At 39.6% G+C, this 27,776-nt stretch overlaps 2 long non-coding RNA genes across 2 annotated transcripts in view; both read right to left on the reverse strand.

Moving 5' to 3' along the window:
- LOC144587805 (uncharacterized) overlaps positions 1–27,776 on the reverse strand; it is a 476,988-nt gene that overhangs the window by 256,732 nt on the left and 192,480 nt on the right. The window lies entirely within an intron of this gene.
- LOC110073033 (uncharacterized) overlaps positions 14,286–27,776 on the reverse strand; it is a 57,896-nt gene continuing 44,405 nt past the window's right edge. The window contains exon 5 of the long non-coding RNA XR_012085731.2: positions 14,286–14,605. This is a non-coding gene — a long non-coding RNA (uncharacterized LOC110073033). The remainder of the gene's footprint in view (positions 14,606–27,776) is intronic.

The following is a 27,776-nucleotide window of genomic DNA, read 5'->3' on the forward strand; positions in this document are numbered from 1 at the left end:
GAAATTCTCAGTGCTGTGCTACTCTGAAAACTATAGGAGACATTTCCTGTACTGAATTCATAAAGCCAGCACTCAGCAGGGCTAAATCACATGTTGTTATATTTTTCATAATCAGATGTTAGATAATACAACAATACAGCAATTCTGATGTTTTTACAGGAACACTTCATGGGTTTCTATCTGTCTTAGACTTTCCTTTCAAGGAAATAGAATTGATGCACTCTTATGCGTGTTATTTATTTATTTATTTGTTTGTTTGTTAGATTTCTATCTCACCCATCTAGACCCAAGGTCTACTCTGGGTGTTTACAAGTTTAAAAACAGTAAAACTAAAAACATATATGTTAGGTACATATCAATCATAACATTGATCCTTTTAGTATTGTATACTCAGTGTTACTAGCTTAAATAGTGTCTTTTAACTGTTATAAGCCACCTTGGATCCTTTTTAAGTAAAAAGGATGGATAAAAATAGTTTAAATAAACTAACTAAATAAATAGTATCAACCTTACATTTCCATCCGTGCTATAGTCTAAAAGGCATTCTGCATGTCCACCCCAAGGTATAGAGTGTACAGAGTACATTCAGGATACTTAGACTACATAGTTATTAGGGAATTCACTGTACATGCTGTGCAGATGGAAAGAGGGAGATGAGATTCTTTGGCTGGCAATTGAAATAACAGAATCAATAAATAAGGGGGAAACAATGGGAAAACAAATTTTACAACAGAACAGATGTTAGGGGCAGCATAGTTTAGCCAGAAGCTGCATTTAACCACAAGAAAACAACAATGTCATCCTTAAGGAAGGTAGCAAGCATTGGACTATTTGACTACGAAGGGGTGATGACAAGTATTGAGCTTACCCAGAAAAAAAATTGAGCTAGGAAACTGCAACTGCCACACTATTCTTCATATTCCCCCAGGAAGTCAATGCCCTTGCGACATCTGTCCTGCAGCTTATTAAGTCCCTCCAAATAAAATTCTTCTGACTGCTGCTACTCATTTGAAGCATTAGTTGCCTCCAGAACACTCCCAAATTGTTGTTCCTTTAGGTGTTTTTTTAGTTTGAGCAACAGATAATAGTCAGAAGGAGCCAGGTCAAGAGAATAGGGTGGATGGGGCATCACTTGAAAGCCTAATGAGGTCATTTCTGTCATTGTTTCACCTGCAGTGGGTGACGAGGTGTTGTCATGCAACAGGATGACACCTTTGGAGAGCTTTTCTCGACATTTTTCCTTGATGTTCTGCCTCAACTTTGTCAATAAAGCACAGTAATATTTTGCATTGAGGGCTGAACCCTGTTGGAGGTAGTCCACCAGCAGAACTCCCTTCTTATCCCCCCCAAAAAAACTGTTGCCATTTGCTTCTGCACCAGCCTTTTCACTTGGAACTTCTTTGGCCTGGGGGAACCACTGTGCCTCCATTCCTTAGACTCTTCCTTTGTATCAGGATCATAACAGTAGATCCATGTCTCATAACCAGTTACCAGTTTGCCCAGGAAATCTGACTCATTTCTTGCAAAATGTTCCAAAACAGCCACTGATGACTCCACACGTTTCCTCTTTTGTTCAGTTGTCAAAAGTTTGGGGATCCACTTTGCTGCCAGCTTTCTCATTTCCAAGTTGTTCTGGATAATGGCACCAACTCTTTCACGTGATATTCTCAGATATGTAGCAATACTTTTGGCTGATATTAGGCAGTCCTCCATAATCATATCATGGATGGCTTTCACATTTGCAGGCACAGAGACAGAAAAAGGCCTTCCACTGGGTTTCTCACTGTCAACACCGAAATGGCCAATTTTAAAATTGACAACCCAACTTTTAACTGTTGGATATGAAGGGCCACTGTCACCCATAGTTTCTGACATTTCATCATGGATCTGCTTTGCACCTTTCCCTTGGAGAAACAGGAACTTGATTATGGTCCTATGCTCTTCCACATTGAACTTTTCTGGGGGTGCTGCCATGTTCACTTTGGACCTGAACAAAAAAGGTAAGTTAAAATAATAGGTAGTTGATTTTAGCTCCCTAGCTCAATTTTTTCTCGGTAAGGCTCAATACTTGTCAGCACCCCCTCGTAATTGCTTAGCGATCAAGTAGTGTTTTGTTTCTTTGTTATAGCATTTCTAATCCTCCCTGTATTGATAGATCTCAAGGTAAAAAGGTGAAGGTTCCCCTTGACATTTTTAGTCCAGTCGTGTCCGACTCTAGGGGGCGGTGCTCATCCCAGTTTCAAGCCGTAGAGTGAGTGCTTGTCTGAAGCCAGTTTCCGTTGTCACGTGGCCAGTATGATTAGGGAACACAATTTTACCTTCCCACCGAGGTGGTACCTATTTATCTACTTGCATTTACATGCTTTCAAACTGCTCGGTTGGCAGGAACTGGGACAAGCGACGGGAGCTCACTCCGTAGCGTGGATTCGATCTTACGACTGCTGGTCTTCTGACCCTGCAGCACAGGCTTCTGCGGTTTAGCCCGCAGCACCACGACGTTCCATGATAGATCTCAAAGAGGGGCCCAAATTTTAAAAAACACCTGAAAATCCATATAAACTACTTCAACAATTTAAAACAAAACAGAAGCCAGCAAACTGAAGGAAGACCAAGCCATGATCCCATCCCACTAGGCGCCAAATTACTAAGTGAATAGCCAGGTTTAAACTTGTCACTGTAATAAGACACTTGGTTGGCACCAAGTGGGTCTGCAAGGATATACAGATGCTTCTTTGAAGATGTTCTCTGACTGAAGGGCTGTCCAGTCTTATTGAGGTTTGATGAAAATTAATGATTTTAAAAAGGAGAGCAGAATTTGTGAAGTTAGCCACCATTGGAAGTCCTTCTGGCAGTTTGACCTAGGAGTTCAAAACAAAGCAGGGCAAAGGCTAATAGACTTTTGTCAAGAGAACAAGCAAGTCATCACAAACACTCTTTTCCAACAACACAAGAGGCGACTCTATACATGGACATCACCAGATGGGCAATACCGAAATCAGATTGATTATATTCTCTGCAGCCAAAGATGGAGAAACTCTATTCAGTCAGCAAAAACAAGACCTGGAGCTGATTGTGGCTCTGATAATCAGTTTCTTACAGCAAAAATCAAGCTTAAGCTGGAGAAAGTAGGAAAAACCACTGGGCCAATCAGGTACAATCTAAACCAAATCCCTTTTGAATACACAGTGGAAGTGAAGAACAGATTTAAGGAACTAGATTTGGTGAACTATGGATGGAGGCTTCTAACATTGTGCAGGAGGCAGCAAGAAAAACCATCCCAAAGAAAAGGAAATGCAAGAAAGCAAAGTGGTTGTCCAATGAGGCCTTACAAATAGCAGAGAGGAGAGGGGAAACAAAATGCAAGGGAGACAGGGAAAGTTACAGAGAATTGAATGCAGACTTCCAAAGAATAGCAAGGAGAGACAAGAGGGCCTTCTTAAATGAATAGTGCAAAGAAATAGAGGAAAATAATAGAAAGGGAAAAGCCAGAGATCTGTTCAAGAAAACTGGAGCTATTAAAGGAACATTTTGTGCAAAGATGGACATGATAAAGGACAAAAATGTTAGGGACCTAACAGAAGCAGAAGACATCAAGAAGAGGTAGCAAGAATACACAGAGGAATTATACCAGAAAGATGTGGTTGTCCCGGACAACCCAGATAGTGTGGTTGCTGACCTTAAGCCAGAGATTCTTGAGAGTGAAGTTAAGTGGGCCTTAGAAAGCCTGGCTAACAACAAGGCCAGTGGAGGTGACGGCATTCCAGTCGAACTATTTGAAATCTTAAAAGACAATGCTGTTAAGGTGCTACTCTCAATATGCCAGCAAGTTTGGAAAACTCAACAGTGGCCAGAGGACTGGAAAAGATCAGTCTACATCCCAATCCCAAAAAAGGGCAGTGCCAAAGAATGGTCCAACTATCGTACAATTGCACTCATTTCACACACTAGCAAGGTTATGCTTTAAATCCTACAAGGTAGGCTTCAGCAGTATGTGGACCGAGAACGCCCAGAAGTACAAGCTGGATTTTGATGGGGCAGAGGAACTAGAGACCAAATTGCTAACATGCGCTGGATTATGGAGAAAGCCAGAGAGTTCCAGAAAAAATCTACTTCTGCTTCATTTACTACACAAAAGCCTTTGACTGTGTGGACCACAACAAATTATGGCAAGTCCTTAAAGAAATGGGGGTGCCTGACCACCTTATCTGTCTCCTGAGAAATTTATATGTGGGACAGGAAGCAACAATTTATATGTGGGACAGTTAGAACTGGATATGAAACAACTGATTGGTTCATAATTGGGAAACAAGTATGACAAGGCTGTATATTGTCTCCCTGCTTAATTAACTTATACGTAGAATACATCATGTGAAAGGCTGGATTGGATGAATCCCAAAATAGAATTAAGATTGCCGGGAAAAATATCAACAACCTCAGGTGTGCAGACGATACCACTCTGATGGCAGAAAGTGAGGAGAAATTAAAGAACCTCTTAATGAGGGTGAAAGAGGAGAGCACAAAAATGGTCTGAAGCTCAACATCAGAAAAACTAAGATTATGGCCACTGGCCCCATCACCTCCTAGGAAATAGAAGGGGAAGATATGGAGGCAGTGACAGATTTTACTTTCTTGGGCTCCATGATCACTGCAGATGGTGACAGCAGCCACGAAATTAAAAGACGCCTGCTTCTTGGGAGAAAAGCTATGACAAACCTAGACAGCATCTTAAAGAGCAGAAGCATCACCTTGCCGAGAAAGGTCCACAAAGTCAAAGCTATGTTTTTTCCAGTAGCGATGTATGGAAGTGAGAGCTGGCAGTGATTTTTGGTAATTCATGGACCAGATAGCTTGAAGAATAGAAAATGCTTCTACTAGAGTAGAGTCTATTTGGCTATCAATAAGGATCAGTCCATTTACTAATAGACTATCATTTATAGATTACTAATAGACTATAGATTACATAAAGAAGTTTGATCACCGAAGAATTGATGCTTTTGAATTGTGGTGCTGGAGGAGACTCTTGAGAGTCCCCTTGACTGCAAAGAGAACAAACCTATCCATTTTGAACAAAATCAACCCTTACTGCTCACTGGAAGGACAGATACTGAAGCAGAAGCTTCAATACTTCAGCCATCTCATGAGAAGAGAAGACTCCCTGGAAAAGACCCTGATGTTGGGAAACTGTGAAGGCAAGAGGAGAAGGGGGTGACAGAGGACGAGATGGTTGGACAGTGCCATTGAAGCGACCAACATGAATTTGACCCCACTCCGGGAGGCAGTGGAAGACAGGAGGGCCTGGCGTGCTCTGGTCCATGGGGTCACGAAGAGTCAGACACGACTTAACGACTAAATAGCAACAATAATTGATTATATTTTAATTCCCTATGGTTTTTTAAAAACTGGATTGTAAGAGGTTTTGGAACCCAGTTCCAGAAGAAATTTAGTTGGGAAGGGGTGCATCTTTTCCATGAAGATGAGGACCACAAAATATACCCCTGTGTCATCCATTCTGTCCATGGAAAGTTGGAGACAGCTTATAGCTCAACAAAGAAATAGCAGTGCAATGCACACATTGTTGCAAGGGTTCTGCCACATTAGCTGTATGTCTATTCACAATCTTTTAGGTCACAACAAGGAAAAGAAGGGGAATTGCTGAAATCCAGGTTCTTAAAGGGGCAATAGGGGAAGCCTAACTTGCCATCCCTAGCATCCAAAACAGTTCAAAAAGTCTTGTACAGAGGCAACTTGCCCTTTCTAATATCTTGTCCATCTGACACAACCTTTTAAACTGGCCCTGTCTGTGCCAGCAGTGCAGTTCAGTAAGAATCGATTCAGGCACATGGGACTCTCCTTGTTCCCATCTAAAGGTCCCTTGGTCTACCCTTATACCTCTTTAGTCTCAGGGTAGTTTTTCCTTCGTTTGCAAAGTTTTTAAGGAGATAACAGAGCAGGATGCTCCTGACAAGCTACTGAAAACAGAGACCACAGGCTCACCACCCTGCCATTATGATGCATTCATCCAGCTCTCATCATCTTTCTCCTCCTCTGACTCACTGCTGGCTGCCTATGCTTTCTTCTTTTGCACTGTCTGTGCCCTTTTAGTATCTCCCTCTGGGCAGGGAACCTTCTCAACAGGCTTTTCCCCACTGTTCACCATTTTCTGCCTCTTGAACTCAAATCTATGTCTCTCTTCCAAAGTGAGTGTGGAGTCAGGATTGTGCCACCAATGGGGCATTCACCCAGGGCCTATTCATATTCCCATCAAGGCTATTGGTATCATTTTGTGGGCGAAACCCCACCTGTTCACAGAAGCACATAAATTTGATCAAGTTACTAAAGCAGGTAGCAATATATTGAAATGAAGATGATGAAAGCACAAGGGGCAATCAGACATACAGCTCACGGTTTGGTACACTTTTGGTTTGGTTTGGTTTGCCCTATTTTTGGGGAACCACATGTGTTTTAAGTAAAAGTGATCCATCCCACCACTTTTGCAAGTTGTTCCACTCCTTTCTGACACAGCACTAAAGCTGCATTTATTTGGTGTGATTGGGAGTGTTCCTGATTATCCCAATCTGCAGTCCACATGGTTGCTTAATTTGCTCCCAAATAGAGTTGTGCAGTGTTGTTTTCGGTGACAACCTTGTGATATATGCAGTAGGCTGTGGCATTAGAAAGGATGGCAGAGAAACCCTCTTCTCTATTTTCTTTTTCTCTTTTAAATATTCTCCTAAATGATGGAATGCTATTTCAGATATAAAGAGGTACTCATGCTATGTTGATGTATTGCTGTAGTGCTATGCTACTTATTAATTAAGCAAAGGGGTGGGGGATCACCACAACTGGCAGAATGAGAGCCATGACAAAAGGTGGGTAAAGGAGAGGTGTTTTTCGTTTAGTCGTTTAGTCGTGTCCGACTCTTCGTGACCCCATGGACCAGAGCACGCCAGGCCCTCCTATCTTCCACTGCCTCCCGGAGTTCTGTCAATTTCATGTTGGTTGCTTCGCAGACACTGTCCAGCCATCTCATCCTCTGTCGTCCCCTTCTCCTCTTGCCGCCGCACTTTCCTAACATCAAGGTCTTTTCCAAGGAGTCTTCTCTTCTCATGAGGAGGTGATGTCAGTTGAAAGGGGGAGAAACTGGAACAATCTGCAGTGTTAGCTGAAGTCCTAGCTCTGAAGTAATTGGGCATTCAATGCATCTCCCAGGATGGGGAGTCTTACAGTCTGAATGCCACCAAATATAATGTTCTTACCTGCATTTCCATCACTCATTTCTCAGATAATAGTCTTCCAGGAAATGGGCCAGTCCATGGTCCATAAATACCCCATCCTAAACCAGAGATGCAGAAGTTTCTTGTCTCTATGCCGCTCCCACTATGCAAATCCCCTATTCTACCTGTTTCATTAAAGTGCCTCAAGTATTCTTTGCACAGGTATATAATAGAGCATTGTATAGGCACCCAGGAGTTAATAGCAACTTGTGTTAAAACTGGAAATAAGAGTATAATTAGGAAAATGAATATATAATTTATGCAGAGAAGATGGAAAAATATGCAAGGTGTGTACAGTATGTGATTATATTACATTTTCCATGTATCTATTGATACGCAATAAATCTTTGAAGTATAGAGAAAATACATATTAGCTTGCATTACTTCAAGAGTGTAGTGATTCTTGAAAAGAGGTTTTTTGTTTGTTTGTTTTTAATTAAACTACATTTCTTCTGTTTTAGTACACCAAAGAAGCATAAGGAAATATAAACTTTGAAATGTTTCTGATTTATTTGGATATGTGAGCATTTTGCTCTTGCGTAAACATTTCTTGTGACATGAATATGGATAGCTTCAAATCTTAGACGAGTTCATTACGAAAGGTAGCATATGTTTTTGACTCCTGAACCAGGAGGGAAAATGAGAATACCCAGCTTTGCCAAGCAGTAAATTGTAAACAGTTGGTACCCCCGTAAGCAAAAGATTGAAATAATTACTGTAGCTGTGCCTCAGAGTAGCCAGCTCATTTTTATGTTTCTTCTGTGTTTGCTTGCTTTTCATTCTGCTGATTTAATGCCCTTCTGCAAGTTTTGTAGAGGCAGACAAAATAGGTGCTTTGGGTTAGCAGCTTTGTGTGTTTTTTTTCTCCAACATACTGATGTCAATCTGCTACATTCCTATAGGAATGTGTCACACATGCAAACACTACAGTTGCCACTTGGCTAGTTTCCTGCCAGTCTCATCGTCTACGTCAAAATATCCCAGGTACACACGTGGAAATAATAATAATAATAATAATAATAATAATAATAATAATAATAATAATAATAATAATAATAATAATAATAATAATAATAATAATAATAATAATAATTATTATTATTATTATTATTATTATTATTATTATTAGTAGTAGTAGTAGTAGTAGTAGTAGTAGTAGTAATAGTAGTAGCAGTAGCAGCAGCAGCAGCAGCATTAGTATTAGTGTTAGTGTTAGTATTAGTATTAGTAGTATTAGTAACAACAACAACAACAACAGTCGTAGTAGTAGTAGTAGTAGTAGTCATAGTAGTAGTAGTAGTAGTAGTTGCTGCTGTTGTTGTTGTTGTTCAGCATGGCTAATTTTAAAACAAATGGTTTCACTCTCACGTCTGTCTCTCTGTGTTGATGGCTGCATATTACAGAATTTGTGTGTTAGGCAGCTGAGGAGGAGTAAGGAAAAACATATGCACAGATAACAGCAAGAGTCACACTTCCTGGACCCCAGTCAAGGTGTTTTTGTTTTGTTTTTTGTACAGAAAGACATGTGCATATACTCCATATGCAGATTTTATAAATACAGATACACAGGCATATTACATATACAAAATCTGTACCATCTTTCCCCCCCCCCACCCACCCAGTATGCTGGAGTCACCACGGCTGGCTAAACAGCTCAGTGAGTTGAGTATCTGGCTGCACAGTCAAAGGGGTTAGGGGTTCAATTCCACACTGTGTCTCTAGGGAGAAGAGCGAGCCTGTGTGGCCTTTAACAAGCTCCACAGTCCCAGGGCACCCCAGAAGAAGGGAATGGTAAACCATTTTCTACCTAGAAAACCCTGAAAAATAATTGACTAGATGGCACATTATTATTATAGAGAAGCCATGTTTGCAAACTGGAGTTTTATTTTATGTTTAGTTTAATCACATGAACTTTACTTGATCATTTCATTTATTAAGTACACATTAATTTTCTAATGAATAAATATTCTGAAGCAAAAGGAATTCTTTGGCCAGAATCTTTTTGGGGGTTCACATATAGTTTTTGTAACTTTCTGTAGCTAATTTCAACGGACTAATGAGCGCTGAGAAATTACTCAGTTGCATCCAATTGCATAACTGAGATATACCTCAGTGCATAATCAGCTACCCACATTTATCCATGGCAAGTTTTGCAAACCATAAGTACCGGATTTTTCTGTGTATAAGATGCCCCCATGTATAAGACGCCCCCAGTTTTCTAATCCAAAATTAAGAAATCTAAGTGGGGTTTAGCAAGGGTGGGGGGAAGGGATCAAAGCACTGCAGGATAGCACTGATCCCTGTTTTCCACTCTACTTGTTTTTGTTCTCTCCTCAGCTTATGTCTGTATATGAGATGACCCTCAATTTTTAGTCTAAAGATTTTAGACAAAAGTAGAGTCTTATACATGGAAAAATATGGTAAATGCCAATAGGATTGCGGCCTTTGTGTTTAGGTACTACACACAACAGGCATCATCTTTGAATTGGTATATTAGTTTAGAATTGTTTCATTTGTTTTAAAATTTTCATTCTTTTACATGTTTAAGGTTCGGCAATTCACCTCCCGAAGACATTCTGCTTGTGCTATGCCAACATAATTATACAAAAGGATTTTGGCCAATAAGGCTGGAAAAAGTGGGAGGCAGTAGGAAAGGAGGAAGACCAAACATACGAAGAATTTACTCAACAAAGGAAGTGACGGCCTTGAATTTTCAAGAACTAAGCCAGGGCTGATGGAGATAGAACCACTGGAGGTATTTCATTCGTAAGGTCAGCCTTAAGTCTGATGTCACTTGAGAACACAATAACATGTTTAAGGTATTTGTCTATCATTGGAAAGGGGGCCAAACTGAATCTCATATTACATTTCCAGACCTTGTTGAGGCCACCTGTACCTCTTTTAGGATGTTGTGATAGATTGGAATTGCCAGTTGCAAAATACAACATTAGTGGTATCAGATTATTTTGACTCATTTTTATAATACATTTATACCTTTGGCCCCAGCCTTGGCATTTATATTGCTCATCTCATTTGCAAATACATCCCTCTGTGTTCAGTAATCCTTGTCTGCAGCAACTGTGGATTGCATGGTTTTTTTAACCAGAAGGTGTACAGTGTTTTGTTATTGTGCAGTATCATTGTTCTGTAATGCTGACCACTGTTATTCTCTGTTTGTGGCTAGAAAACAGTCCAGGTTTTCCAATCAATGTATCAATGATTTGAGCAAAGTTGCTCTCACATTGAACATTTTTAGAGAATGTAGCTTGCTCTACTCAGACTGAAAAGTTGCTGAATGTATAGATTTGAACTTCTATAGCATACAACCTTTGAAACTAGCTTTTTTCTGTTATGTTTTTCTGTTATGGATCTGTCCGATGATGCTTAGCATCTTCCTTCATTTAAAATATTTTTAAATGATGTTAGTTTTTTCAAGAGGAGTGGGTGTTTTTATACCAGTGGAAGATCATCCATCAGCAGGATTCTAATTAATAATGTGATGAGTAGTTTAAAAATTCCTTATATTTTTCTGAGTCTCTCATGTTGAGACTCCTTAATCAGACTTCTCCCCGGATTGGCAAGATTTCCCAGGTTTCCACAAACATGAGGAAACATTTTCCTACTTTTCTATTACTTTTCATTTTTCACCTGTTCTTTTTTTACCAAAAAAAGTTTCAAAGTGTATACAAAATAATGCCCTTTCTGGTGAATCCTGCACAAGAATGTGTCATATATTTTTTTGCAGGAACTGTAGTAACCTTGTGTACCTTGTTATTTATTCTCTGGGAAGATAACCACAAAACATATGAAAAATCCTGCGAGCTTTCCATGAGATTTCTTTTGAATGGGGAAATGTTATATGCAGGGAAATCTCACTGTGAGGAGAAAAGAAGATGTGTGTTTTTTTCTCAGTTTGTCACCAAGATCAAGAGACTGTGAGATTCACTAAAACAGAGCTTTTGTTTCTAAAATTCACACTTTTCCTTTGAAACTCATCACAGAGTCTCTACATTGCCTGTCACACTTAAATCATTTTCAACTGTTGGTGAAAGGTCACTAATATTGTTCTTGTTATTATGTGTCATCAAGTCATTTCTGAATGACTGGCCTCCAAAACTGTAATGTAAAGAAAACCATGTGAAATGAAACCTCACTAATAAGACACCAATTTAAAAATGATTACTATAATTTTAATCAAAGTGCAATCCACCCCATCCAATAATGTAAAACTATGACCTATACACTTGTTCAGTTTGCTGTCTAGGTTCCAACTGCTGGTGAGGAGCTTCAAGAGGCCTGCTGTCCTTTATTCTGGTCCTTTATCTTTAAACTGTGGTGAGACTGGGTGCTCTTTGCCCTGAAGATGACTTCTTCACTGTAAAGTAGAGCACATAGCCATTCTAGGGCTGATCATAGCAACTCCCAGGAACCCCAGTCAGCACAGCGGGCAGTGCAGTTAAAGAACACCTATGTGACCGGATTCGTTAAACAATTTGAACAATTCCTCTTTTTCAGCAGGAAAAAACAACAGAGTCTCTTTTTGCTTGTTTAACTTTTTATTTGGTTCAACAGTAGGAGAATCAACAATTATTTCTATGGGGCCAAACGACTTAACATTCAACAGAGGTTCTCTCTTAAACAACGTCAACTTTTTATTTAGTCTCTCATTATTCAGTTCTGGGCTGGCCCGAAGCGTTTCTGATCGGTGGGCTTCCTCAAAGGTGCGCTCAGGACTGCACATATAGTCTCACAACAGGGGTGGCAGACCCAGTCCCCCTCCAGACAGTGACTGGTATGAAGAGGTCCCAGCCGGACCACCTCCTCCAGGGACCATAGCTTTGAGGAAAAACTATCACGGTCCATTCCAGTGGATCTGGTGTTGCGTCGCCCAGTTTCGCCTCCGGTGGATCTGGTAGCAGGCCCCCCACTTTCAAATTGGAAAAATCCTCCAGTAACTTACGCATCTTATTATACACACCTTCTTTCTCCTTTCGCTCTTTCCTTTCCCCTTCCTTTTCCAATCCCGACTTCAAAGGTATTCTAAACACTCTCATTTCACTTCCATCCTCCTCCTTTTCTTCCTCCCAGACTGACAACAACTCCTCTTTTTGCCTCCTGTTTTCTCCTTCGCCAAACAAATCTCCACCTCCCTTTTCCTCATGCTTGACCACTCCCCCTTTTCTCCCTCAGTATTTGACTCCTTTCCTTTCTCAGTCACACCCTTCTCCATATCCTCTTTTGCTTCAGTCTTCATGGTTTGAGGGAATGACTCACTCACTGCTTTTCTTTCTACTTATCACACTTCTTCCCAACGTAGGTTACCCAAGGTTGGGAACCACTACTCTAAAGCAAGAATCCCAGAAGTAGAAGAACATGGAAAATGTGATTTTTCTAATGGTCTTTTTTATTTTTATTTTCTTGACAGTATGTCCACTCCAATGAGCAGAAACATGTCTTAATTTTCAAACAGTTGCCCTAACTAAACCAAGCAGCACACGATTTTAAAACGTCTCTAAGATAATACCATCAAAGACGACCTCTAGCTTCAACAAGCACAAAATGAGAAAACCCAGAAATACTCCAAAACCCAGAACAACTCCACTGAATACATACTGTCTGAAACAGGTCCTTGCTTCTAATAACTTAAAAGGACTATGTCTGTGTTTTATGCATATGTCACACATGCACATGGAAACATACTTATGCAACACACGCAAATCCTGTTGCTTAGCATAGCCTGTCACATCTAGAGTAGACCCATTGAATCAGTGAGGATTTAGGGAGTCAACATCTGTGCAAGTTCCATTGATTCAAATGTACCTGCCCTAATTGTGACTTGATATGCAAAGCAACAGGATTTCAACCATTCGAATGTAATTTAGTAGAGCACATGAGTGATACATTTTGCTGTTTTGACTTCCAAACCTACTGTAGATGCATCTTAAAAATGAGATACTTTGGTATCTCATGAGCATCTTAAAAATGAGATACTTTGGTATCTCATGAGCATCCTGTACAATATTTAGTTTTGTTTTATAAATCCATATTTTTCTTTGACTGCTCCTGTTTTCTAATAAATGGCATACTGATGTTGTACTTTCTGAAAAAAATGTGCTGTCTTTAATAAAGATTTGGTGTTCCTGTTGATATTTCCTTGTGCTCCTGAGCAGAAAGCAAGGAGAAAACAGGAATAAATGTGTCCATTGCTTTCTGCACCATCATTGTGCTCACATTCTTTGAATAAGTTCACAGAATGCCATTTGAATAAAGCCAGAACAAATTCTACTTGGGGACTGCATGGAACAAATGTGGAACAAAGAGGCTATGTTATAGCCTTTAGTGTCAGAACAATGGCTTTGTTGCTGTTTGATCTGTTTCTCGCACTTGATTTCCTTCTTTGCCCAAAAGAGCAAGTTATATTGCAGTCTGTAGCTATGTTCATTTGCTTGAACCTTGACATCCCAGTTCTGCAGAGTTAAACAGTTAATAGAGGAATCGCCCTTTGTTTTCCAAACATGGGACTCTACCAATATTTATCTTAGGGACAAAAGAAGCTGTGTATAGAGATGCAAGGATTGCTTCAGGACAGACGCAGAATGTTGGGTGTCATTAAAAATTCTAACCTCAGGCAACATTTGCCACAGCTTTTTGAAATTTGAACTGAGGCCTGTTTACAGAGCATAAAAGACATTTTGTTCAGGAACATTTGAGGGCTTGTTTTGGTATTACACAACAGGCTTCCCAAAATGTGGCTAAACAGTAATATTAGGTGGCATAAAGGAAACTCTAAAATTCAGAGTAATGGATGTGACAAAAATCATAGTGACCTAGACTGAAGATAGTCTTCAGTTACAATACTGTATTAACTGATGAGGTAACTCACAACTTTAGTGGAGAGGCAAAGAAAAAAAGACAGGGATAAACAAGCAGAAAATACAACTAGAAATAACTGTTGTGCCATTGTCAAGACACCTGAACTTACTTCAGAAGAGAGATTAGAGGAAACACACATTTATTATTTCTTAATTTGACATTGGTTTATTCTCTGGAGATCTAAGATAACTATTAATCACAGAAATACAGGTTTGCACAATTGCCAGAGAGTTCCAGTGAGTTTCAGTGAACAGACTGGGGTGGAAGATTGCTGGAGACGGTGGGCAGAATATGGATCCATCCTGCTTTGGGCTGCCAAAACAACAATATCCCAGTGCCTGAAATTCTGGGGTCAAATTCTGAGACCAAGAGGCAGGCCCCTGTGATGACTGATTGCTTGTGTTTGTTTTACAGGTTGCTTCCAAGTCCTCTTCAATATAGGTCCAAAAGTTTGGGTCCTGGTAGAAAGAAAGGTGAGACTGTAGCTGCACATGAGAGTCTTACGACTGGGACAGAAAGCTACACGATCCCTTGTGAAGTCAAACAAGCAAAAGCCACAAAGATACTGAAGCTAAAGGAAAAAAAAACAAGGTTATAATAACATGTACCAACTAAAGCCTTCCTGGCTTTAGTGTACATGTTCAGAAACAAAATTAAACAAAACAAAGGCAAAAAAATAAGTCCTTTGCTGGCAACTGGCCAATGAAACCTAGCAGTCCAGGGATTCTATTGTAACAGGAAATGAATCCCTAAGTTTCAGCTGTGCCTGAATACAGGAGACAGACTGTAACCCTGTGCTAAGCCCTAACTCTAGTAAAGAGCCCTAGCAAACCATATTGAGGAATTGGTCACATCCAGTAGATCAACAGTTCTGCACCCCTTGGGTGCCCAGAAGTTCTTGGACTACAACTCCTAGAAATCATGGCTACCACAGCTGGTGGCAAAGGCTTATGGGAATTTAGTCCAAGAACATTTGGGGACCCAAGGTAGGGAACCACTAGCCTAGGCCATTGATGGCCCCGATGCTTAAAAGCCTAAATTTAAACCAATATAAAATTATACTAAATCTAAAAAAGGAGAAATCCTTGAAGCAGCTGGGTTTTCCAAGGAACTTCTTAAGCGTATTCGCGAAGGAACTTCTTAGGCATTGCACAAATGATCTCACATAGTTCTTGCTCAACAAGTTTCCTTTGCTTTGGCACATTGTAGATAATTATTGTCAGTACTGGGGCCTTTAGCAACAGCATCCACCATGATAGACAGCATCAACATCTTCTTAGTGCTACAGAAAGAATGCACACTAATTAGCAGTTAGTTCGTAATGATATGCTTCTAAATCAATGTTATAACATTTTGACAAAAAGTTGAACCATCTAAACATGAATTTAATAATGAGCTTCTTAAAACAAAGGTCAGTATCTTATTGTTTAAACCAGTGGTTCCTAACCTAAGGTCCCCAGTTATTCTTGGACTAAAACTCCCAGAAGCTTTCTCTGCTAGCTGTGGTGGGCAAGATTTGGGGAATTGGAGTCCTAAGACTGGGGACCCAAGATTGGGAACCACTGGTCTAAACACAGAGCAGAAAGGTGATCATATAAAATGTTCCAACTCTTGCAGATTTCCTATTGACAACCAATCTCCCTAGGGGTATGAGAACATGCAAGAACTGGGAGCCTGCCAGAGCTGGGGGAATGCTTTTGTGATTGCCCATCCCTACTGTTTATATAATAGGATACTGGCCGAAAAGGAAAGAAAGAACAGGCATTTTCATTTGGCCATAAGAAACAGCACCACACATAGATGATTTCAACAATCACTGTTCATTAAAACTGATGTAAACATACAAAGCATTTCATTGGCTCTGCTTCCTATCAGGTTTTGCTTCTGTGGGTTTTGCTGCCACCATTGCTAATATCCTTGGGAGAGCTATTTTGCTTCAGCTTACCTTTTGCACTGCAGCCATTAACCGCAGATGGCATTTTCAATCAGCTTCCCTATCAAAAAGCAGGGTTTTTTTTTCTCTCTCTATCAATTCCATCTCTTCTAGGAAAAGCACCTTCTGCCACCTATCATCACCCTTAAAATTTGAGATGCTCTCACAAGCACTGTTTTGCTCCCTCTGTGTTGGCCTTCACCCAAATGATGAAAACCTCCTTTTTTCAGAGAATTCTTTAGCTATTCATCATATATTTATTTGTTCTATTTTATGGGTGCCTATTGTGTATATTGTGTCAATATATATATTGAATTCCATGTCTATTCTTATTTTTAGTAGTCTCTGCTACTAATTTTAATCAGATTTTTAATATACCTAATCTACCTGTGGGTGTGTATTGTGAATGTTTGTTTGTTTGTTTGTCTTAAACTATGAGTTGCTCTCAAGAATTATGACTAGATTGTTAGAAAAGGCATAGGGCATTCATTTGTTCAACAAATTATATCAACTATAATACTATAATAATTGCATACATTTCTCTACCTAAATTTGAAATACACCTCTGACGACAAGCAAGCTATTTGTATTATACCAATAGCTTCAGTCAGGTAGTCTACTTGGCATTACATATTTTTGTTGTGAAGGCAAAATAACTGTAAACACAAGAGTTATCAAAACAGTGAGCTTTCTTTAGCATTCAAGCCTAGCATATCATACAAATGTGGGCAATTCAGCTGTGTCAGTCCCTATTCATGTCCTCAGCCTTAAAAGCTCAAATGGGCAAACAGTTGTGGAAGGGGGGTTCACAACAAGCATAGTTACATCACTCATTTGGGGGACAGATGTTGTCACTTTATCCCAAAATAACATACCTGTCATTGGGTCACCACATTTCCCATGCCCACAATTACCAGGATAAAAAAATATCCTGACCCTAGATACAAATATCATTTCTAGCCCAAGTGCCATATGACAGGTCATTCTTGATTTCCGTACAAATAGGTAGTGAACGACTTAGTAAAGGAAGTCATGGCCCTTACCTTGCAAGACCTGGGCAGAGCTGTTGATGACAGACCTTTTGTAGGCCATTAATTCATAGACACATTATAAGTCAGAAGTGGAATTCATACAGAGATGGACAAAAACGAACAGGAATTCCCCTTGTTTACAAAAATTAAGATTTCCACATTTTTAAGGACTAATTTTGCAAACCTAAATACACTTACAGGAGAGTAAGCATAATGAATGACTTTAAAAGGATTTTCTTCTGGGTAAACTGGCCTTATTAATTGGTAGCATTAAATAGACACCATGGTGAGTTGATTTTGGTTGTCATGTTGTTGTTGTTTAGTCGTTAAGTCATATCTGACTTTTCATAACATCATGGACCAGAGCACACCAGACCCTCCTCTCTTCCACTGCCTCCTGGAGTTTGGTCAAATTCAGGTTGGTTGCTTTGATGACACTGTTCAGCCATCTTATCCTCTGTCATCCCCTTCTCTTGCCTTCACACTTTTCCAACATCAGGGTCTTTTCCAAGGAGTCTTCTCTTCTCATGAGATGGCCAAAGCATTGGAGCCTCAGCTTCAGGATCTGTCCTTCCAGTGAGCACTCGGGGTTGATTTCCTTCAGAATGGATACGTTTGATCTCCTGCAGTCCAGGGTCATGACATGACAGCAAACTGTCATGCACTTAATACAGTGCTGCTGCTGCTACTGCTTTTTTCTCTCCCATGGAGAGCAATTTTCTGTCTCACATGTGAAAATACCTTGCCTAGCCTTGGATACTATGCACATTGACAGAAGTGAAGGTGGAGAAGAAATAAAACGGCTGTTTTACCTGAAGCAGTGAAATGTCTTGGGATAGCCCTAGAGCACAATGTGTAAAATTAGGCAGCAAGTCAGCATTTCTTGAGAATCTATTCCAGAAAATTCCCAGTAGTGAAGAACTATTTTAGGTTGCAGTCTTAAAAACAAATATTACTGTAGTCAATATTTGGGAATATTGAATATTGATACGGTAGCTAGATTCTATTGTTCTGTGTTTTTTCACTTTACATGTTCATATATTCGAAAACTCCTCTGAATTTGTCAAATGAATTATTGCATTTCTTATTATGGTAGCAACAAACGGAAGAATTGTCCATGTATATATTGTCATTCTTAATATTTCTAGAGAAGTATTCAGTGACTAAACTCATAGTCTTGCAACCCCTATATATTTTTCCCCAAAAGCCTAGGACTTCCAGAAATTGCAAATCAGAGAAATAATATGAATTATAGCTAGCTACTTAAAGGAAGAAGGTAGACAGACAGACAGACAGACAGACAGACAGACAGACAGACAGACAGAGTGAGTGAGTGAGCGAGTGAGTGAGTGAGTGCGTGAGTGTGTGAGTGCGTGCGTGCGTGCGTGCGTGCGTGAGTGCTGGGAAAAATACAGCCTGCAAAAGGTCAACAAACTCTACCCAGCCACAAGGACCAGTGATCACTGCACCCAAAAGACCAGCTAACGAGACTCATAAATTACATTGACAGATCATCTTTCCCGCTTATCACAACAATACACCCACAACTAAAAACATGTTGATCACCATAATCACCCAATCCCTGGAAAAGGACAAAAGCTGATCCCACAACTATAAATACTCAACTATCTAAACAAACTTCACCAGAGCACAGAGTTCTGACTCCTGTCCTCTGAAGATGCCGGCTATAGAGACTGGTGAAACGTTAGGAAGAACAACCTTCAGAACATAGCCAAAGAACCCAAAAACCCACAACAACCATCAGATCCCAGCCGTGAAAGCCTTTGAGAATACAAAAATAAAATTGTTACAGTTATCCACAATAGCTCATATTTACTGAGCAGATTGTTTTAAGAAAGCCTTATTAAGACACGTTGGCCAGAATCCTGTTTGTGATTTATGTGTGTTTAAGTTACACTATATAGCTCTCCAGGAAGGAATTGCCACTGAGATGCCAGTAACATTACAAGGCACACATGGTTTGAACTACATGTAGGCACCTAATAACACAACCAGTCATGAATTATTCAATTTAACTTAATGATAATTATGTGTTGTCTAGTCAATTCTGTCTCATGACAACACTTTCTACCATTTTTTTCAGTATAAAGTACTCAGACTTGGTTTATCATTCCCTTCTTCTCAAAGCTCCCTGGGATTGTGCAGTTTGCCCAAGGCTACACAGGCTGGTTCTTCCCCCATGACGCACATTGGGGAATCCAACTCCAAACTTTTGGCTCCACAGCCAGATACCTAACTCTCTAAGCAACTCAGCCAGGACACGTATAAATCATCAAGAGGACTCTGGCCAGTCTTATCACAATATTATAACTACAGTGGTGCCTCATTTAGCGATCGCTCCATTGAGCGATGAAATCGTTTTGCGATGGGGTTTTGGCCATTGCTGGAGCGATCGCTTAGCAATGGCCCCTATGTCTAAAATTCTCTTTGCGATGATCGTGGGGAAGCTATCATGGCAAAGTGAACATTATTAAAGAGCTGATCGGCAGTTCCAAAATGGCTGTCACAAAAACAAAATAGCTGCCACTGTTTTGCCTCGCTTTGGAGGCATCCAAAATGGCTACCGCTATGGAGGAATTTCACTTTAAGGTAAGTTTTTAGCCCGTAGGAACATATTAAATGCATTTTAATACGTTCCTGTGGACTTTTTAATATCGTTTAGTGATTAAATCACTTAGCGATGTTTTTTCCGGAACGGATTAACATCACTAAGTGAGGCACCACTGTAATTTGATAATTTATATATTGGTTGCAGTTGTCATTGAAAGGGAACTGTTAGTAAGTTGCATTGGGTTGTTTCTGTTTCATAATTATTAAATGCCTGATATTTCTTTTCAAAAATAAAATTTGAGCAAACTTCCATAGATCTACATGCTTTTAAAAACTGGCCTGTTATCAGGTGTGAGTTTGGTATGTGTTATTTGAATTTCTGTTTTCCAGACTAATCCTGAAAGTAAGACACATCCCATTAATTTAAGTCAAACCCATGGATTTTTCTTCCAAATGTATACAAAAGATTGTAGCCCATTTAAAAAAAACTGGTGTAATGGAACAGCTCTGGGCACATCTGAGAACTGAGCATACCCATATTCAAACTCAACATTTACTTGCCAATGCAGTCAATATTATATGCACATCAAGGTCTCTTGAATGGCTTTCTCTATTCTTTAGTTCAGCCAAATGTCTTTATGTTCATAACAGCTGTGTTCCTTATGGGCATGAATAGCCCTGCCTCTTGTAATGAAGTGAATGTTGGCAGCTTCCCTGTAGCAGTCCCGTGCAAGAGAGGTTCTTGATTGCTCTGGCTGACCTCTGGTTTGAGTATAAGTCCCATAAATATTCCCAGCTGTGCAAGCAGAACATAAGAGAAGGCAGAAGAAAATAGACATGTCCTACAGCAGCTGTGCAGGCATTTTCTACAGGCTTTCCCCTAAATGATGAAGGCAATAGTGTTTCTGCATATTTTATATCGGCCCAGGGTTTTGGAACTGCAGGCCCACCAATTACAGTGACAGGTCATCTCTCCCCCTTATCACAACAATACTCCCACAGCAAAAACACGCTGATCACCATAATCATCCAATTCCCTGAAAAGGACAAAATCTGATCCCACAGCTATAAATACTCAACTATCCAACAAACTGCAACAGAGCACAGTCAGAGTTCTGACTCCTGTCCTCTGAAGATGCTGGCCACAGAGACTGGAGGAACATTAGGAAGAACAACCTTTGGAACACGGCCAAAAAGCCCCAAAAAATCACAACAACCATCAGATCCCAGCCATGAAAGCCTTTGAGAATAAAACATCTCCACAATTGATTCAAACTTTCTCTTGTTCTTTCCTTTTGAGAAACAGAGCACATACACACAGCCAGCACAGAGTAGATGGCTGATTGTTCAAAAAGATGCAAACAACCCATTTGATGTTTGCTATCCTTAAAAGACCATGGAACAAAACAGGAGCTATTGTAATTTTGCATGATTGTGCAATTGCATAATTTGCACAAAAATCATACTTGCCAATGCAAAAATTCTTACCAAGAGTGCCAGAAATAAATCTTGAGCTCTTAAAAACAAGATGAATAATTCTGCAATTTCTCATCCTAACTTGAGGATGAGGCAAATGAGGATTTATATCAATAGTCTGAAGAGGTGCTCTCATCATGCTTATTTGATTGCAAGTAGAATGCTCTTTGTGATTGGATACCCTGAAAGAACAGGCGTTCCAGTTGCTTGGAGCATTCTATTTAACATTCAAGTAGAGGTGACTAGAATGCCTCTTCTCTTCTTATCTGTCAGTAGGCAAGGGCAAGGCCTGAATGCATAGAGCCTGGCGTTGATGAAACAAATTAATTATCATTTGTTTTGATGAGTCTGCTCTTTGTATTGAACCACCGTTCATTTACAGTTTTACACTTGGGGAAATCCTATTTTTTTGCCTTTATATCATAACCTAAGAATGGCTCTTAATAAATCTGTTATTGGTATATTTTATGCTTATTTTTGTTTCCTTGATGCAACATTTCACCTTTATTGTAGTTTATTTTTAAAAATAGCTTCTCTCTCTCTCTCTGTCATTGTATTTATTATACTGTAATGTCAAAATACTTGCTGGTCTTCTTATTTTTCTTGTCGAAGCTTCAAGGTCACACATTGTTGTTCCTCCATCAAAGGTCAGAACAATTTGTTGATTACCACTATGTTGACTAATTTAATCTTAAGTTATCCATTTAGCTATATGATTTCCTAGAGAAGGAAGAAGTACAGCAACGTGAAAATAAACTCTCCAGTAATGATTAGGACTCAAACACCTACTGACTGCCAGCCTTTCAGAGCAATGATGGCAATCATGTGTTCGAGATATGGCAAATCAGTACAGACAATGCTGTACACTATCTTTCCAGTTTTTTATGTGTCAAGATTGTCTCCTGAATATTTTATAAAGGGTGTTTTTTTTTTAAATGAACTCAAATAATATAAATAATTAATGATGGTTATGTAGTAAATGTCTAGATCCCATGAGTGGGTTTTCTCCTGCAGTGGATCATAAAATGGTCCTGTTTAGAACAATTCTTAAAAAGCTCTCCCCATTCTTTGACTTTTTAGGCATATTTTGTTTTGACCATGTGTCATATTAATTTTTCTTGTTCTCTAATATTCACCTTTCTGTTGTACAGATAGAGAAGGAGGGGGAAAAGAGAGAGAGAGAGAGAGAGAGAGTTCAATCATCCTCTTCTCTTATAGATCCCAAGATGGTGTGCATGTCTTGTTGAAATAATTAAACCCAATACCCAAAAGCCCACATCATCACAATAAAATAAAATAAAGAAGAAAGCCAGTAAATGAAACATTGGCTCCTAGAATAAGAATGACCTGAGTGCACACAGACTTTGCTTTCTAGGTGCTGCTTCCTGCAGGTGAGCAACGTCAAAGTCCCTGATCAAACTTCTTATGCTTCTCTGTTTCCAAACCAGACTTTGAAAATATCGACAGACTTTCAAAGAAGGCCACCAGAAGAACAAAATCAGTTTATGGCTTATAGACTACAGCAAAGCCTTTGACTCTGTGGATCATGAGAAACTATGGGTTTTTCTGAAAGAAATGAGTGTGCCTCAGGACTTGATTGTCCTGATGTTGTGGATAAGAATATGAAGAGATATTATGGTTTCCAATAGGCAATGGTGTCAGACAAAGGTGCATTTTATTCCCTTATCTGTCCAATCCATAAACAGGAAATATATGGGAAGCTCGACTAGACTCATATGAAAGAGGAGTGAAAATTTGTGGAAGAAACATCAATAATTTAAGCTATCCTGATGACATCATATTACTAACAGTAAGCAGCAATGATTTGAAATGACTTATAGTCAAAGTGAAAGAACAAATTGCCAAAGCAGTTGAACACTGGGAAAACCTAAAGCACGACTACAGAACAGTTATATGAATTAAATATTGACAATAAAGGAATTGACATTGTGCAGTGAGGAAGGCTGACAGGAGAAAAATTGATTCATTTGAAATATAGTGCTGGAGGGAAACTTTATGGATACCCTGGACTGCCAGAAAGATGAACAACTGGACCTAGGTCAAATCAAGCCAAAGCTGTCTCTGAAGGCAAAAATGAGGACACTGAGGCTGTCGTACTTTATGCACATAATGATGAGAAAAGACAACATTGTTAGGAAAAGTTAATAGAAGGAGGAGAAGAGATGAATTGACTCCATCAAGGAAGCTGCAGACTTCCATTGATAAAAGCTGAGGAGTGCTGTTGAGGACAGGACATTTTGGAGGCCATTTATTCATAAGGCAAAAGGTAAAGGTTTCCCTTGACATTTAGTCCAGTCATGTCCAACTCTAGGGCACAGTTTTCATCCCTATCTCCAAGCCATAGAGCCAGCGTTTGTCTGTAGACAGTTTCCATGGTCACATGGCCAGCACGACTAGACATGCAACGCCATTACCTTCCTACCGTGGTGGTACCTATTTATCTACTCGCATTTATATGCTTTTGAACTGCTAGGTTGGCAGGAGCTGGGATAAGTGATGGGAGCTCACTCCGTCACGTGGATTCAATCTTACAACTGCTCTTCTTCTGACCTTGCAGCACAGAGGCTTCTGCGGTTTAACCTGCAGCGCCACCACATTCCCACAATCTATTCATAGAATCACCATAAATTGGAAGTGACTTAATGGCATGTAACAAAAACAAAAGAGGACATCTAGTCACCCTATGCCCAGTAGTCTCATTGCACCCTATGCAGGTAGGTTTTTCACACTGATTCATCCTGTGTTGCCATATAAATATTAATACTTCCTACAGATCCTGACTGTACTGTTAATCAAGTTATGCCTCTTAATTGAAATACTATCTTTGGTCCTTTATTATATGGAATAATACCCTGTAGAAATTTATCCTGTAGTCAGTTGTACATAAAGTAGAATCTTTTCACAGAATCAGAAATCCTATTTCTACATGCTACCATTTTGCCACCAGTTTCACACCAAAGAAGGAAGGGGGGAAATGTTGACTATTAACGTTGCAGCATCATGCTGCTATTTATTTTTAACTTTAATATAAAATAACTCACAGAACACTTTTGTTTCCTACACTGTTATAACATTAATTTAGATTTATGTTCTCCAAATATTGTGATTATGACATCATATTTTTGTATTTCCTATGGTTTGCATTAATTTTTTTTCCACTCATTTTAATATGTTTGGCTTTGACTTGTCTGGGGAAAGATTTTGTCCTCCCACACTTGGCACGTAGATGCTATTGCTATGTAATTTTGTGTCATTTATGTTCCTATTTATTAAGATTCATAGTTTGCCTTGTCCACGTAATTTGATATTACATCCTCAACAAGTCTGTTAAGAGGAAGTTGCTAAAGTTGGCAACATTTTAAAAACAACATTTTAAGTGGCACACATTGAGTTGTGAATTGTACCTTTATATACATTGCAAGGTATGGCATTAAATCGTATGAGTTTGCTGGTTATATGTTACCAACATAGGTGTGAAGTTTGATTCACATACACTCTCTCCACAATGATGCATCAATGGCTACACACATGACAGTTCCTTTGCACAGTACATGAAGGACTGCCCACGCCAAAGCCTCGTGCATGTAAAGAGATCCTTCTGCTACAAATGTAAACAGCATACTGAACTGTTAAATAATCCTTCTGTATGCTTAAATTGTAGATTTGAATGACAGCAGTTAGATAGTAACTATATAATTACAGAAGCAGTGAGACATGATGCTCTACAGCTAAATGCTGTCAAATTCTGTTCATTGCACAAGCCGTAGTTTGGAGAGTTCAGGCAAGGCTTCTCAGTCTGCTCGAACAATCTCTCTGCACATGGATGGATGCTTCCTATACCTTGTGGAGGTCAATGACATTTCTATCACCCTTCTGGGCTCGTTCATGAATATATCCAACCCAGTTCTAAAGCTGTGTGCCTGCTCCCATTAATAAAGCATCGCCTTTATCTCTCTCTTACACTGAATAGATTTCTTTAAACTGAATGTTAACTGTCTATACTATGTGCAAATGTGTAATTCCGTTGAACAGACTTACTTCCTCTATGTTCCAAAATGTGACATGTTCTGCTTGGCTTGTTCAGCCCTTTGTTAGTACAAGTCTCTGTTAGTTGTGTGAAATCCCAAAACAAATATTTCATCTCATTTTCCAGATTGCTTGTGAAATTATTGGCAATAGTAATGTTACTTCTTATGCATAGTGGTGGTACAAGGCCGAAGAATAATCAACAAATTGTTTGTAGGATGATGATAGAAACAAGAGCAAAAACATTATTTCTAAATGGAAATGTTTATATGGACTATTATACATGGTTGGCTGAACAGAATTTGGTATTTCTATATGCAGCAAAAGTAACTAATTTGGTCCACTCCTGAAAAAAAAACAAGAAATTTTGATTAATACAAGAGCAAATAACGTAAGAAAAAAAAGGAATTTAATGCAAGATAGGAAAGATAGTGGTCATCAGGGAGAATGTTAGATTAGCATTCAAGAGATCTGAATTCAAATCCCTGCTTGGTCACTGAAATTTACCAAGCAGATGATAATGGTAAGCCAATCCTTCAAGATACCACATACTTCAAAAACCATAGAGTTGCCATATGTCAGAAGCAGAGATGAGCATGAACTGGAAAACCGATGGTTCATGCCTGGAGGAGGGGGAGACAGCCCTACGTGCCCCCGTCGCTTCCACCTCTGCTTCTGTCACCACCCTGAGCACATGTTCAGAGGCAGCCAACTGGCTCCTGGCAAGTTGCAGAACCCACCGCCTCTGAGAAGCCTACCCATGGCAGTGAGAGCAGAAACAGGGAAGGTGGGAGCGATGGCGCAATGGGAAAGGGGGCGGGCAAACATCCCCGTTTGCCAAATCAAATGAAATGGCAAAGGGGGAAAAAAGTCTGGCCTTTCATTTTGCTTCAACAAAATAGGATTCCTGAACTGGGTCATGAAACGAACCACAAACCAGCCCAGTTCATTGGGTTTTTTCATGGCTCATTTTGTGCCCAGGTCTAGTCAGAAGCAACATGACACCACACTATGACATAGTATAAGGTGATTAATATAATCAATTTATAATCAACTCAACATTCAGTTAATATAGTCTTCTGTATTATTTTTTGTAATTCATATTTTCAACGGACCATTGCCATTAAACCAATTTTTTTTAAAAAAAGAAATCATTGTCAGTAGATGTGGAAGTATTGTAGATTATCCAAGTATGTCATGTCCATTATGGCCATATATTTTCAACAGATCTGTGTTTGCTTGTTCATTTGATATCCTACTCAGCACAGTAAAAATTCAGATTTTCTATCCTCTGGAATTTTTAATCCCTTGAAAGGTATATTCAGGAGCTCTGAATGTCACTTGTAGAATTGGAAAACTATCTCATTGAGGTGGGGATTCTCTCTACACACAGTTGAAATTGCAGATACATATTGTATGAAGGCCTTAGGAATGGACTTCGACAGATGGGAAACCCTGACATCGGAGCGTTCAGCCTGGAGGCAGGCGTTGCATCAAGGCCTCTCCCATTTTGAAGAGACCCTTGTCCAGCAGGCCAAGGCACAGAGGAAGTCACAAAAGCAGCAAAATCAGGGAGCTGGACAGGGGACAGATTGGATTTGCCTTCAGTGTGGAAGGGATTGTCACCCTCAAATTGGCCTTCTCAGCCACACCAGATGCTGTTCCAAGTCCTCCATACAGAGCACGTTACCATAGTCTTTTGAGACTGAAGGATGCCTAACTAAACTAATTGTATGAATATGTGATTGGCGTTATCTGACTGCATGAAGCTTTGTCCTATTTGGACATCAGTATATCATCACCACCTTTTTTCACTCCCAGGACTGCAAATTCTTACAGCTGTGCTGTAAGAGCTGGATAGTAAGGGATTGTATCTAGAAGACTGGAGCGGGTTTATGTTTGTTTGTTTAAGTGTGTGCATGTCACATTAAAGCAGGGTTGAAGTAAAAGGAGTAGTAGAAGGAAGGTGAAGAAGATGACAAAAAAAGCCAAAATGAAGAAATTAAGAGAATTCCTGTAACTGAATATATAAGTAGATGTGCTATTTGAATAGGAGATATCCATGAGGAAACACTCTTGCTGGATTGAGCTCTTGCATTCAGAAGTGTGTAAAGTGTAATGGAAAACCACAATCAGGACATGTGGCCAAGTCTCTGCAGACAATTATAGCTCAGAAATGGACAGAAGGTGAATTGGAATCCATTGGTACAATTCTGGGTTGTTGTTTTTAAAAAATAAGCAAGGTTCCTGATTCCTAATTATTAAACAATAGCAACAACAAACCAATCTCTTTTTTTTCTGAAATTAAGGAAACTTAGGATAACCACACATGAAACTTTTTGCATCACAAGTTTGATGGTGCCTCTAACGGGATGTCTTTACTGACTGCCCAAACAGCATTATTCAGCTATGGAACAGGAAGGAATCTGAACCCATACAAATTCAACTATTCCCTCCCGCCCTCCAGTAGATGACTATACTACCTATTATAAACAAGGTGGAAGGCCAGGCCAGAGTGCAGTCCCATTTGCATGGGGGTGGGGTGGGAGATGACATTTTAATTATAGATTG

This window comes from Pogona vitticeps, chromosome 3, assembly GCF_051106095.1.
Source record: "Pogona vitticeps strain Pit_001003342236 chromosome 3, PviZW2.1, whole genome shotgun sequence".
Lineage (NCBI taxonomy): Eukaryota > Metazoa > Chordata > Lepidosauria > Squamata > Agamidae > Pogona > Pogona vitticeps.